Source organism: Phoca vitulina, unplaced genomic scaffold (assembly GCF_004348235.1).
Source record: "Phoca vitulina isolate PV1807 unplaced genomic scaffold, GSC_HSeal_1.0 scaffold2, whole genome shotgun sequence".
NCBI lineage: Eukaryota > Metazoa > Chordata > Mammalia > Carnivora > Phocidae > Phoca > Phoca vitulina.
This window is the reverse complement of record NW_022589705.1, coordinates 27,412,511-27,425,745: the sequence shown is the minus strand read 5'-3', so window position 1 is coordinate 27,425,745 and position 13,235 is coordinate 27,412,511. Positions and strand designations below refer to the sequence as shown.

The 13,235-nt window shown below is 42.6% G+C and overlaps 1 protein-coding gene across 6 annotated transcripts in view; it reads left to right on the top strand.

The window, feature by feature from the left end:
* LRRC8D (leucine rich repeat containing 8 VRAC subunit D) overlaps positions 1–13,235 on the top strand; it is a 113,230-nt gene that overhangs the window by 15,307 nt on the left and 84,688 nt on the right. For 4 of the 6 annotated variants that reach the window (XM_032424124.1, XM_032424151.1, XM_032424161.1 and 1 more), the window contains one exon: positions 5,933–6,080. The exons of 1 other annotated variant lie outside the window; for it this stretch is intronic. The gene's annotated coding sequence lies outside the window, so the exon portion shown is untranslated. Of the gene's footprint in view, positions 1–3,803; positions 5,612–5,932; positions 6,081–13,235 lie in introns of those variants that run through there. One more of the 6 variants, XM_032424132.1, reaches the window with a different exon arrangement.

Below are 13,235 nucleotides of genomic sequence, written 5' to 3'. Positions count from 1 at the left end.
GTTAATTTAACGGATTCAATTGGCTTGCCCTCATTTGCCCTTTTACACCACCCAAATTGATGCTATGTGTACATTTGATTATAACAGTGTGAGTAATTTCCAAGTTACTTTTGAACACTGTTCCTTGTGGTTCTTTTCTTCATCATATTAGTAGATATATCCAGTGTTTTTCTTTCTAGCCTGCTTAACTCTTGTGTGGTTCTTGTTGCCACATAAGTTTCAGTTGATTTAGTGATCCTGATTTCATGGGACACTGTATCAAATGCTTCAGGAAGATCAAAGTACACGGAGTTCATTGCATTCCCTTCCCTTGCTAACTCCGTTGTGCTGGAGCCAGGCGATCCTGGAGCCTTGCAATCCAGGATTCCACTCAAGGCGAGGAAGCAGCTCTTCTTCCTGGCTTTTCCATTCCACAAATATCTTTTCCTTTCTTTCCCATATTCCTTTTTTTTTTCAGCAACATGTAGCAGGCTGTATATCCTTACCACTTACAACCATTTTTGCTGCAAAAAGGAAAAACTCTAAGCCTTTCATCTGCCATATCCATTGTGCCATCCCCATGGGACTATTCCACCATGACCTTTCATGCTGGAAGAAGCAAGCCCAATCCAGTTGTGCCTTATTGGTAGTAAAATGTGTTGGTTAAAAGTAGACTCCATGGCCAGCCAGGCTGCCCAAGTTCTGGTATTTGCTAACTGTTACTTTGGACAAGTTAGTATCTCTGCGTCTGTTTCCTGATCTGTGATACAGAGGTAGTGCTAATTTCTACCTCAGAAGGTTGTTGTCAGGAATAATTGAGTCAAGACATGTCAAGTGGTTAGAATTTGGTTTAGTTTAAACATTGATGAATAATCTTGCAAAAGTTTATAATAATGTTTCTGGATTTTCTAGGCATTTTGTTACTCTTTTATGCTGTTTGCCTTAGCCATTCTGTTACAGGCAAAGGAAAGGAAATGAAAATCAACTATCCGATTTTGTCACCTTAAATTTTTCACAAATTGCTTTTTTTCTTCAAGATTCCATTATAATAGATCACTGAGAATTGATATATTCGATAGACAGTGACGTGTGTGATGTATTCCCTATCAACTCATATATTTTTCTACCATCAGATGTGTATATATTTTTAAAATCCTTTTTAAGAACATTATTTTCTTGGTAGTGAACATTATATTTATTTGACTTGTTGGGGCCAACCCTTTTAACTTGTTGGATTTTTAATAGATTATTTTTTAAACGGGTGCCCAAAGAGAATTAAATTTTTTTGAAGATTTTATTTTTAAGTAATCTCTATACCCAACATGGGGTTCAAACTTACAACCCCAAGATCAAGAGTCGCATGCTCTTCTGACTAGCCAGCCAGGCGCCCCTAAGTATTTTTTTTTAATAAGGAAGCAGAAATACCCACTACAGAAGATAAATAGACAAAACATGCTTTCCAAAGAAAAATATCTTACAGGACAGTGTTTAGTCTACACAATACACAGCACGATCAACAGTCAGTAAATAATCCAAGGCTGTCCATTGCTAACAGTTTGTGCCAGGAACATTTTGAATACTCTTAACTTGTGTACAGGTATTTGCATTTAGTCAAACTTTTGTGGTTTCTTGCTATTCTTTCATATTTATGCTCTTTAAATCGCTGCACATCAGCCACTGTGGCCCACTTTTACTTATATATTTGCATACTAACTGAAGAATGAGAGGGGAAACTTGGAAAAAATACATTGAGATTTTTCATCATCACAGTTTGACTAGTGGATCTTATTTATTATTTTATAAAATAATGTTCAGCTGCAGCCCCAGAGCATATTTAACCTCATTTGTATGGACTTCCATTGCTAGGGTTTAAAAATCAGTGGGCCTGTTGGAAAATACATGTTTATACTTTACACTTTACAGAAATTTGGCAAGGTGATGAAGTAACATGATGCAGCTGAGAGAACATTACAAGTTGTGTTTGAAAAGTAAGAGTCTTCTGAGTAAAAGTTGTATAGCACAGAATAATAAATCCACAGCCAAGATGCACCCACTCGTTTCTCTTCAGTTAAAAGGAGGAAGAACAGACCCAGGGTGAGTTTTAGCTCCATTACCTGCTGCTTTGAGAAAATGACTTAACATCTGTGAACTCCACTGCTGCTTCTCACAGTGTTAATGACTCTTCCCTGAAAAAGCAGATCTGCAAATTCAGGGGGGCAGGGCATGTGAGGGTCCCAGGTAAAGTTACTAATTCCGTGCAGCATGGGTGAATTTGTACGTGTGATTGGAAGCTGGGGAAACTGAGGCACTGAGTCGCAAGATATAGCAGCCGAGGCCTGTAATCACCCTGGCCCTATCTTTCTGCTTTGTAGCGGGGTCTTCTAAGTCATGCTGTGGGGTGCTCTAAGCAGTGCTTTCCTTCTCAGCTTGTTCAGAGCCAGGAAACTCTGTGCCCAGAAGGGACCGTAAACTGTCTTGCAGGCAGAGTTTTAAAAAAATGACTTGCACCCATCTACTGCATTTTTGCCATGGGAAATGACACTCTGGCTCCTCAAAAATGGCTAATAACCCTCTGTGGGTAAATGCCAATCAAGCCAGCCAGTTGGCTCTGAGGACATCTTCCTTGAAAGCCATGGCCCAGGTTTGCAGAGGCTGGGAGGTGAGTGTGAGTGCCAGAGACCTCCTTCTCAGAAAAGCCTGTTGCATTGCCACCCTGGAAGTGCAGACAGACAGGGACACTGATGTGAAGGCTGCTAGGACGGAGAGGCACTCTTGTCAATTTTCTTTTTCTTGTTTGCAAAATCCATCTGTAATAATGACCAGGAATCCTCATACAATGAAATCTGTGGCAAACATTTTTAACCACCAAGGTAAGGTCTTTGTCTTTCTTTTTAAGATGAAGAAGGATAAGCAGTATCATTTAAGATACGAGTTTATCATCTCCTCCTCTACACTTGTTAGTCCTCAGAGAAGCTTTCGCTTGTCACTTAATTTGGAACCTCCAAAATGGCTTTCACAATGTTGCCGTCTTAATCCATGGGCTGTTGTACTTAGGGAGTGGAGACTTTCAAAATGAACTTCCAGTATTCTTCCAAAATCAGTTTTATCTCTTGTGGCATGATTTGTACCTACTGGGGAGCATATTTTTTCTCTTCCTATGAGGTTGTGATTTAATTTTTTTTTCTACTCAACAGGTGTAAGGTAGAAGCACTTCTCTATGAAACACAGAAGGTGCGGGAGAATAACTGAACAATGGGAAAGAAAGATACTTAGACCTTGTGGCTGTTAGGAAACAGGTCTGGGACTGATGCAGTCGTAGGAGTGTTGTATTACCCAAACTGTACACTGTGGGATCCATGCAAGTTAATTTCAGCATGTTTCCTTTGATTTTTCTGAAGAATTTCCTTTCTCTTCAGAGGTTTTCCTTCTAGGCTCTTGGAGTCATAATGAGTAACAAAAATGGAGGCAGGGATACCAAAATGTATTTTAAAATAGAATTGTATCCTCAAAAACATGGTAATTATTGACAGGGTTTTTTTAGATGAGAGAGAAGTGAGAGAAGTTTTGAGCTACGTGCTTCCCTCCCACCATGTACTTTGTGGGGTAAAAATGGTAGTGCTTTGGGAAAAAGCATTAAGTCTGGGAAAAGAGGTGAAGAGTTGATAAGTCCAGGGAAGCAATGGACTGTGAGAAAGTAAAAGGTGGCAGCCAAAGCAGAGCTGGACCCTAAAAGGATGCTGAGACCCCTCAGGAATAAGCCCCCTCAGTAATAAGGCCTCATTAGACTGTATCTCTGCCCCTCCCCCCACCCTTGCCCCCTCCCCGCCGCCACCACCGGGCTGCTACACTTGGACTGCCCTTGGCAGATCACCTGCACAGTCTACAACTCCAGAATGTGCTCCTTAGTGAGGGAGTGGGCAAGGGCAAGTGAGATGCAGTTCATCTGGACATAGGATAAAAGCACTCACCTCCTCCCTCAGTCTCCGCAAGTGTCCGGGGTCTCGCCATTGCCAAGGTTCTTAATCACCTTTTTACATGTGCTCTGTTTCTTGGCTTGTCTGGAGGCTGATAGCATGCTACTGACAGGTGAGTGTGAGCTAAGTGCTGAAGCAGAAGGAAATAGAAAACAGAATTTCAACAGTTTCACGAAAAGTTGAGGCCATCTGTGTGTTGTGTTGTTTGCCCTCTTAAAAAATCACAGTTAGAGAAAAATAATTCAGGGAACAAATATTAGTCAGCCGATTAGGTTCTGAACTTGCTCAGACTTTGTACCTTGGCATAAGAGAGGCTATCCTAGAACCTTTTGAACTTTTGCCACTGAGTAATTCTGAAAAGGCTGAAAGAGCCAGTAGTAGGTAGTAGGAAAGAGCACAGTGTCCTCTGCTTGGGTAATCAAGGTATATATTACTGAGGTGGGTAAGGACCCTGGCTAGTTCAACGGGGTTACAGCTTGTAAACTGCAGGATCATTTGGAGATGAAGAAATGGATTACAGATGGTCGCTGGGCTTGATTTTTCTCCCGGGATTCACTATTGTTTTGAGAATTAGCAGAGTGTAGAGGAAATGGCCCAGATTTTATACTTAGGAAAGACCTGTTATTCAACTCTCCATTTGACCATTTTCTAGCTGAGACATCAGGACAGTTACTTAACTTCTCTGACCGTGTTTCCTCAGTTGGGAATATGAGAATAGGACATTTGTAGATCTGTTGGGAAATGTTAAAACTAAGAGCAGATTAGAATGAGATGCTGTCTAGCACAGAGTAGGAGCTTACCACCAATTTCTGCTTTAGTCAAAATTTGGCTCTTTATGTAGAATAATTATCCTACTCTCCATGCTGAGTTTTGAAAGATGAATAACTTTTATTTAAGCCATCAGCTTGATGATAAAAGGAGCTATTTATCCGAGACAGTCCTGTAAATGCCTTGTGACCCCAGAGATTTGTGTGGAAGGGCAGGCAGGGTACAGATGAAGCCGTCCACACCTGGAAGCCCAGAAACCCGGCACTGAGCACACATATGAACTCCTAGAGCTGGCACGCTCTGCATATGGCAGATTCTTAAACCATCTGTTTACTGTTTTTTAAACACTATCCTGAGGTTCACCTAAGTCAGAGGGTAAAGCAGTGAACCCAAACTCAGAATTTTGGAACTGCTCTGTGATTTCAAAAGCACAAAGAAATACTTAACTTGTTTTCTGAAACAATACACTATACCATTATCTTCTGAGTGGAATTGGTACATGGAATGTTAGGGGACTGTGAGGATGAGGTTGTCCGCGTAGAGACCCTAGGACCCTGGAACTCCCCTCCACCACCACCCCCAGTTTGTGGCAGCTGTGTGCACGCTTTCTTTTGAGTCAGCCAGGCGCAAGACAAGTCATTTCCCATCCTGAGGCTCTTTCAGTTGCTGAGTTGGAGTGGATGTACTGGGATGTGGCTATTCGCTTAAAATTTTTGCATAAATCCAGCCTCCACTCCCCTGGAAAGGCTCGGTCCTGTCTTTACACCTTCCCCACGGCGATTTTGTTGCAGGGGCGGGGGCGGGGAGGAGAGGAAAGGAGGAAAACGGAGGCCGACTACACGCGGCACTGCGCTCTGCGCTCGGGAGGAAGCGTGCAGTCCATTGACTCGGTACAAATGGGGAGGGGAGAACCCGGGCAGGGGCTGGAAACGGAAGGACTACAAGCGTGCCGGTTGCGCGCTGCCTGCGAGGCCTCCGGCAGGGGGAGGCCCGGGCCCGCGGGGAGCCACCACGCTGGGAGCCGGTGTGGCGGGTCGCTGCCTGCCCGGCGCGGGGGACAGCTCCTGGAGCGACCATGGCGAGGCGGGCGGGGACGGCGGTAGTTATGCAACCCGCAGCCCCCCGGTGCTCCCTCCAGCCGGTCTGCGCCCCTCCCTCCACTCTGCCAACACTCGGATCTCTCGCTCTTTCCCTCCCGTGTTTTCAAACAGGAAGTGCACGGCTGTCTGTAACGTGCCGCCGGGTCCCAGGATGGAGGAGTGAAGTCTCCGTCGCCGCCGGTTCCAGCCTGCGGAGCCCCGCCCTGAAGCCGAGTCCCCGGAGAGCGCCCTGAGGGAGCAGGGTGGCTGCCTGGTCCAGGTGCGTGTGGTCAGGTCGGGAGCCCGTGGGCCGGGCGCTGGGCTGTCACTGGCCGCCGCCCCTGGGTGCCGCCGAGGCAGCTCTCCAGCTCCGCGCCGCAGCCGCACTTGTGTGCGTGTGCCCGGTCGCGCCCCCCCTCCCCGCCTTCGCCCCCAGGGGTCTCTGTTGGCGGTGGCCGTGCCGCCCCCGGGTGTGTGGGACCCACACGGGAGGGCGGGACGGCTTTGGGCGGCCGCCTGCGGGACCTGCCCGAGCTCACTCTCTTAGCCTTGGCGGGCGCTTTCCAGCCTGGGCTGCCTGTGCCCAGGAGGCTTCCCGGAGTCCCCAGCTGCTCTCTCCGCCCTCTCCGCCTCCTCCTGCCGCTGCCCGAAGCGGGGCGCTTTGTTGCTCCTTTGCTGACGGGGGTTTTCTGCTGGAAGGCCCTGGGAGGCTTGGGTGTTAGAAGAGTAGTGTGGGAGAAGTGGGGACCTGGGGCGGGGGAGAGGGTGAGTGGCGGGCGAAGTGTGAGGTGGAAAGGAGAACGAGAGTCTTGGTGCCCAGGCTCCGAAATCCCACCTCTTCAGCAGAGCCCCACTTTGTTGTTATTTTTTGTTTTGTTTTGTTGGGGGGGGGGTTGGTTTGGGGGGAGCAGTGAGGAGGGAGCCAGGCTTTCAGGAACTGAGGAATTAGTGATGCAGACACGCTGGAAAAGTAGCGACCAGGAATGAGGGACAGCTAGTTCTGAGGTGTTTAGTCTGGTGTCTGGCTTGTTAACTGCAGTTGTGGTTTCTTAGCCAGGCTCCCTCGCTCAGACAGAAGGTCCTATTAAAGGTATGAGCCAGATATCTTTATTCATTATATTCCATTTTCCATCAGATAAAACTGAGAATGACTTTCCTCAAATTCACCAAGTAGATGATAGTTTCACATCCATCCATATCTTGCTCGTTCTCAGATGTTCATAGGTGGAGAGCAAACCGCTAGAGAAGAGGTTGGTGTTAGGCACAGACTTTGCTTCTTCGTTTCCCTGGCAGCTCCTGTCTCTGCAGACTAAGTCAGATTGACTTTTCCCCTAATGAAAGCCTGGCCTTGTTTCTCTGCCTATATTTATCCACCTGGTGAAACTCCAGTCTGGTGGAGGGTCACTAAGGGAGGTTGGATGGTTGAGAAGAATCAGTTTGATGGGCAGATTGGCCTCAAATGCAATGTTTGAACAATGTGAAAGCCAGTAGTATCCTCTTACTCTTCTGTTTTGGAGGAAGGGATGTGAACAAATGACTCGAGGGGAGGAAAGTGAGATTCTGCAAGGAAGGGTCTTTTTCTGCAGCACCGGGGGAATATGCATAATACCACTACTACATGCATTTAGCTCCTTCACCTTATTGGGCAGCCAGGCCTCCGCAGGAAACAGGGTTAGTTGTAGATTTAAATTCATGATGTCACATGCTGGCTGTGCCGTTCTAATTTGTACTTTTTCTAATAAAATATGTTTCCTGTGTAATTCATTTTGCTTAGAAAGGAAAATCTTTTGTAGTCAGGTAGCCTAGTAAATTTGTACTGTCCTCTCCCTCCCTTCCCCCGCCCCCAGCAGTGATTTGAATTCTGTGATCCCATTATTCCAGTAGTCCTTCAGAACTTTAATCACTTTTAAAATGCAGCTGCTCTAAGCATTGCGATAATATCAATAATTGGCATGATTGTGTTAGCAGTAAATAGTCAAGATACATTATAAGAGCTGAGCAATTAATTTTATCTTTTCTCTAGATAGATGGACGTGGGCTTCTTAAATGTGAATTTCATTGTGATATGTCTGTGTTTACGCCTCTTCTTTTTTTTTTCTTAAAGATTTTATTATTTATTTGACAGAGAGACACAGTGAGAGAGGGAACACAAGCAGGGGGAGTGGGAGAGGGAGAAGCAGGCTCCCTGCTGAGCAGGGAGCCCAATGTGGGACTCGATCCCAGGACCCTGGGATCATGACCTGAGCCGAAGGCAGTTGCTTAACCGACTGAGCCACCCAGGTGCCCTACGTGTCTTCTCTTGCCAAATACATGGCAAGACTAAAAGTGAAAACAGGTCAGTGAGAGAGACTCTTGAATGGCCTGTACAACCATAGTACTTTTATACCTGAGTATGCTCCTGGCCCTCCGGTTCATTAATTTATTTGAGGACTTTGTTGAACATCGGTAGCTGTACTTCAAGATAAAATAGAACAGCCTTTGTGACTTTCTGAACTTGTACCCTATTTAGAAACAGGATTTACTCCTACCCTAGCAGAATTTACTAATAATTAAATAATAACCTAGGAATAATGATAAGATCTTAAGATCCTTATTTTCTGTTTACAGAGCACATTTTCTAGATCTCATTTATAATTTGTTATTCCCTTTAATAGTCTGGTGAAATAGGACATTTTATGGAAAGAGGAAACTGAGGCTGATAAAATGTGACTTGTCCATGGTCATATTAGTAAATGGAGATGCTGGGACTTCAACAAGTCTTTCGATTTGTAGTCCTGGCCCTTCTGTAATCTGGAAAGTTGCTGCCTAAGGAAGAGATGGCAATGCTGATTCAGGGGTCTTTCGCCATTCCAAGGGAGCTGGTAAAACCGACTTGAGACTAGCCTTACCTACATCTTCAGATCTTTTTCCACTCTCTCCCTCCAGAGCTCGGGGGTTTCTTTGTGGTGTTTCCTCCCCCCCCCCTCCTGATTTGAAATTTACACTTCCTCTGTTTTAGTAACTAGATTTAGCTGTGTTTGCATCAATGTGATTTGTTTTCTGCTGCCAAAATTCTAACAGTATATTTTAATTTATAGAAATCGTATATCAGGTCTTAGTAGCCAGTATCTTTTTAAAGGGTCAGATTAACATATTATATCTTTTTAGAATAAAAAAGCAGTACTTCTGGTTTACCCCTAGAACACTTTATGTCCCAGAAAAGAAATAATAAATTAAAAAATGATGTGTGTGACTCTCTATAGCCCACTGCCATACTTACCATACTACCACCATACATAGCCCTTCCAACTTCCCCACTCCCCCAGTTGAGGATACCCACTAACAAGGTCATATGACAGGGGCATCTGGCTGGCTCAGTGGGTAGAGCATGATCTCGGGGTTGTGAGTTCGAGCCCCATGTTGGACATAGAGATTACTTGAAAGAAAGAAGGAAAGAAAGGAAAGGTCATGTTATGGAAAGACGCTGGTAAACCCGTATATACTTTAAATTATATATTAAGTATTTTTGTAGTACTCCTCAGATGGAAATAAGTTTATTTTTCTTATCTTTGCAATGCTTAAAGTTAAGGCTCTCTTTAGCTAATATTTTATGTCGCATTGAGAAGAATATAAATTAAAATGGGGAGTACATTTTCACTGGGAAATGCTGGATAAAAGATTTATTTTCTCTTCAACAATTGGAATATCTACAGTGATCTATAACTTTTCCTCCTTAGAATTATGTCAAAGTATCAGGAGAAGGGGAGAAATTGGGGGAGGAAAGAGATAAAGTGAGTGATTTTTGTTTTATAAGTGAGGAATGAAATATATATATTTTTTTAATACATAGGGCTCTGCCATTTCTGTGTGGGACAGTTGCAATGGCTTATGAATAGGAATGAAAGCATAACAAGCTTTGATGTTAAATGCCAAGGAAAAGTTTATGACCAAGAGAGGACTAGGGGTGGAGATAAATGTGTTAGGATTTTCATCTTCTCAAAACCCTCTCATTTTTTCATGTCTATTATAAAATAAAAATTGTCTTCTTTGGAATTTGTAACCTTTAAAGCAGTGGTTCTCAACCCGTACAAAAATCAGGAAGCTTTTATTAATACTTAAAGATTTCAAAGATTTTGACTTGCTTAGAGTTTTACTTGTTTCTGGTTGCTTATATTTAGTGACACAGGTACTAGTAATATCACTCAACTGAGTATATATTGTAAATAATGACCACAGCATCTTCCTGTTTTTATGAAGTAGTATTACATCTATATGTGAGACCGGTTCAGTGTACTGACCTCTGCCAGCACCTCGAAGTCCATAGGGTGGGAAATCAGGGCCAAAGTAAAACAACTGCTCCAGGCTGGAAATGCTGAGATGGTAATTTAAATGTACAGTACGTTAGCCGCCAGATTATCAAGATTCCCAGGTGTAGATTTTCCTCTTTGGTGTCCATTAAATAGATGATGTGTAAAGTCCTGACTTTGGATCTGATTTTGTTTTGAGGTTGTTTTTCATGGTCTGCTTTGAGGTCTTAGGATTACTCAGTCACGGATAACTGGAATTCTCCCAAGAGCATTTTCCCTACATTACTTCTGTGAATACCCCTTCCTTACATTTGTTGAGTCAGGACTCTGACACCAGTTGCATAATCACCACTGTCTTAAGTACCACCAGCGGCAGCCTTATATTCATTTCCCAGAAGCTAAAAGAAGCTTCCTCCCAACCTTAACCTTTACAGTTTTTGATAAGAATGTGGAAAGAGATATTATTTATCCCTATTCTTTAGTGGAAAAAACAGACATATGAGTTCCCATTGAATCAGTCTCTTTGGTTTCCATGCCTCTTGCTGTGACTTTGGTATTCTGTTTAAGACAGGTTAGGCTGAGCACCCAAACCTTTTAGGGTTAGTGCATGATACTCTTTTTTTCTGGTTTTAAAAGAAAAAAAGTCACTTCCAATTTATTGAACACTTCATGTGTGTCAGACACTTTACATGGATTATCTCTAATCCTCCTGGTGTTGTGCAAGATAGGTAATATCCCTGTGTTATAGATGAAGAAACTGAGGCAGGCAGAGATGGTAAGTTATCCAATTCACAGAAACATGCTAAAGCCTGGACTGGGATTCAGATTTCTGATTCCCCATGCTAAAACAGTCCCTTCTTTACATCTGCTGCTTTGTCTGTCCTTAACCTCACCAGTGAAAAGAAATGATCACACTTTGTTTAGTCTTACCTTTCGTTTTATCGTTTCAGCAAGGGTTAAGTTACAACCATAGAGAATATGTGTTTGGAAATAGGGACATGGAAGAGTCAAAATTTTTATAAATTTTATTAAAAAAAATTTTATAAATATTTTTGGCTTTCATGCAGTATGTATTCATTTTTCCCCCTAAGGAGCCTAGATATATTGAATCTGTTGGTGATAGTTTCTTGAGGCAATATTGTCCACAAGCAGCATTGCCTGGATCGTAGGATGTAAGCGTACTGATTTTACTAGGAAATCTGCAACTTGTTGTTAGGTTTGTGTCCCCACCAATACTGCACAATGATTTCTTTTTTTCTTAACAAATTTCCTGATTTTTGCCAATCTGATGGATGTTATTTGTACTTCATAGTTTAATTTTGCCTTTTTACGATTATAAGTGAGGTTGAGCATCTCTTCATTTACTTAATTTAATTTCCCTTTTTGTGAATCGGGTCTCTTGCCCTTTTCTGGCAAGAAGTTCCTTGAAAGCATTCTTGTGGAGTTCCTGTATATTCTAGAAACAAATTCCTTCTTAGCTTTAGGTATTGTGAACACTTTCTCCCGGTACGTCACTTGCCTGATAACTGTCGTTGGTGACTCTCATTAACAACAACAAAAATCTTTAATTTTAATGTAGATGAACCCACCAGTTTTTAATATTATTGTGGTCTCTGCATTGAGTCATTTCAGGAATGTTTCCCTATTCTGGGCTTACAGTTTAGTCTCTCCTCCCTTTATTAACTTTACAGGTTTGCTCTTGAGTTTTTAAACTATTTGGAATTGAAGATACGAGGTAGAAACCCATTTCTACTTTTAAAAAACTGGTCATATTGTGAGCCAGTTTCACCAGCACTATTTATGAAATAATCCACTCTTTCTCTACCTCTGGCATATAAGTGTACATTTATACAGATCTCTTTCTGAGAACCCTCATTTGTTTAGGTGGCTTATTTGTGTGCTTCTGGGTCATTGATATACTTTTTAAATTACTATGGCTTTAGGGGCACCTGAGTGGCTCAGTCGGTTAAGCGTCTGCCTTCTTCGGCTCAGGTCATGATCTCAGGGTCCTGGGATCAAGCCCCGCTTTGGGCCTCCTGCTCAGTGAGGAGTCTGCTTCTCCCTCTCCCTCTGCCCCTCCCCCCTGCTCATGTGCACTCTCTCTCTCTCTCTCTCTCTCAAGTAAATAAATAAAATCTTTAAAAAAATACCGTGGCTTTGAAATATGTTTTATCTTGTTACATGTACATTTTTATAACTTGATCTTATTACCAAGGTTGAAATAAATTTAAAAGTTCAAAAATAGATGACTTTAGGTAGATTTCTTGCCATTATCTGCATGTTTGTTAACTCTTTACATCGGCATACATTTTCTAGAAATTTGTTTACTTCACTGGGAACATTCTGTATTTATTTAATAACATATTTTAATTTTAACATCCCTCACATTCCATTTCCTTCTCAGTTTTATTTATTTATTCATTGTTAGCAATATGGCTCCCTTCCATACTTGGTCACCTATGTAGGGCAGGGGATGTCTCACTTCAAAGGCTTCTCTTCTTCAGTGCTCTGCATGTGCTTATAGAGCGAGGATGTGCTTCCCTGGTATGGCTTTTGAATGAATGTTTTATGAGGTGTGATGCAGTAATACATGGCTGAATACTCTTGAAAGCCTGTTAATTATAGATGTGTCTTTATTATTGGGAAAACATTGCCAGTTTTGGCTTGGTTTTCTCCAAGTTTACTTTTCACCACTCCCTTCTCGGTTCACTTGGTCTCATTTCTCTTCCAGGCTCTAATATATGTCACCCTGAATGCTGGATCACTTGATTTGGTAAACGGTCATTTGCATGCCTATGCAGAATAGAGTGTCCTTTTTGCTTAGTTGATGAAATGGCATGGAACCATGTTGTACATAACATGGCTTATTATTGTAAATTAATTTGCAATTACTGTGGGGGACAAATTGTGGTCTCAAAATAGATATTGCAGGACATGGTTGTCTGGACCAAAGATGTTCCCCTTGGCCATCAGTTCTACCACTATATGGGTGACAGGCTATATTTTATTTTTCTTTCATCTGGAGTTCTTAAGGTGCTTTATGGATATAGGAGAGGGTTGCAGTCTAACTACTGAAATTTAGTAAGCTTGCACAAAGTCCAGTAAAATTATAATGTAGAATGTTCTAGAGTTTAAAACCTGCTTAGACA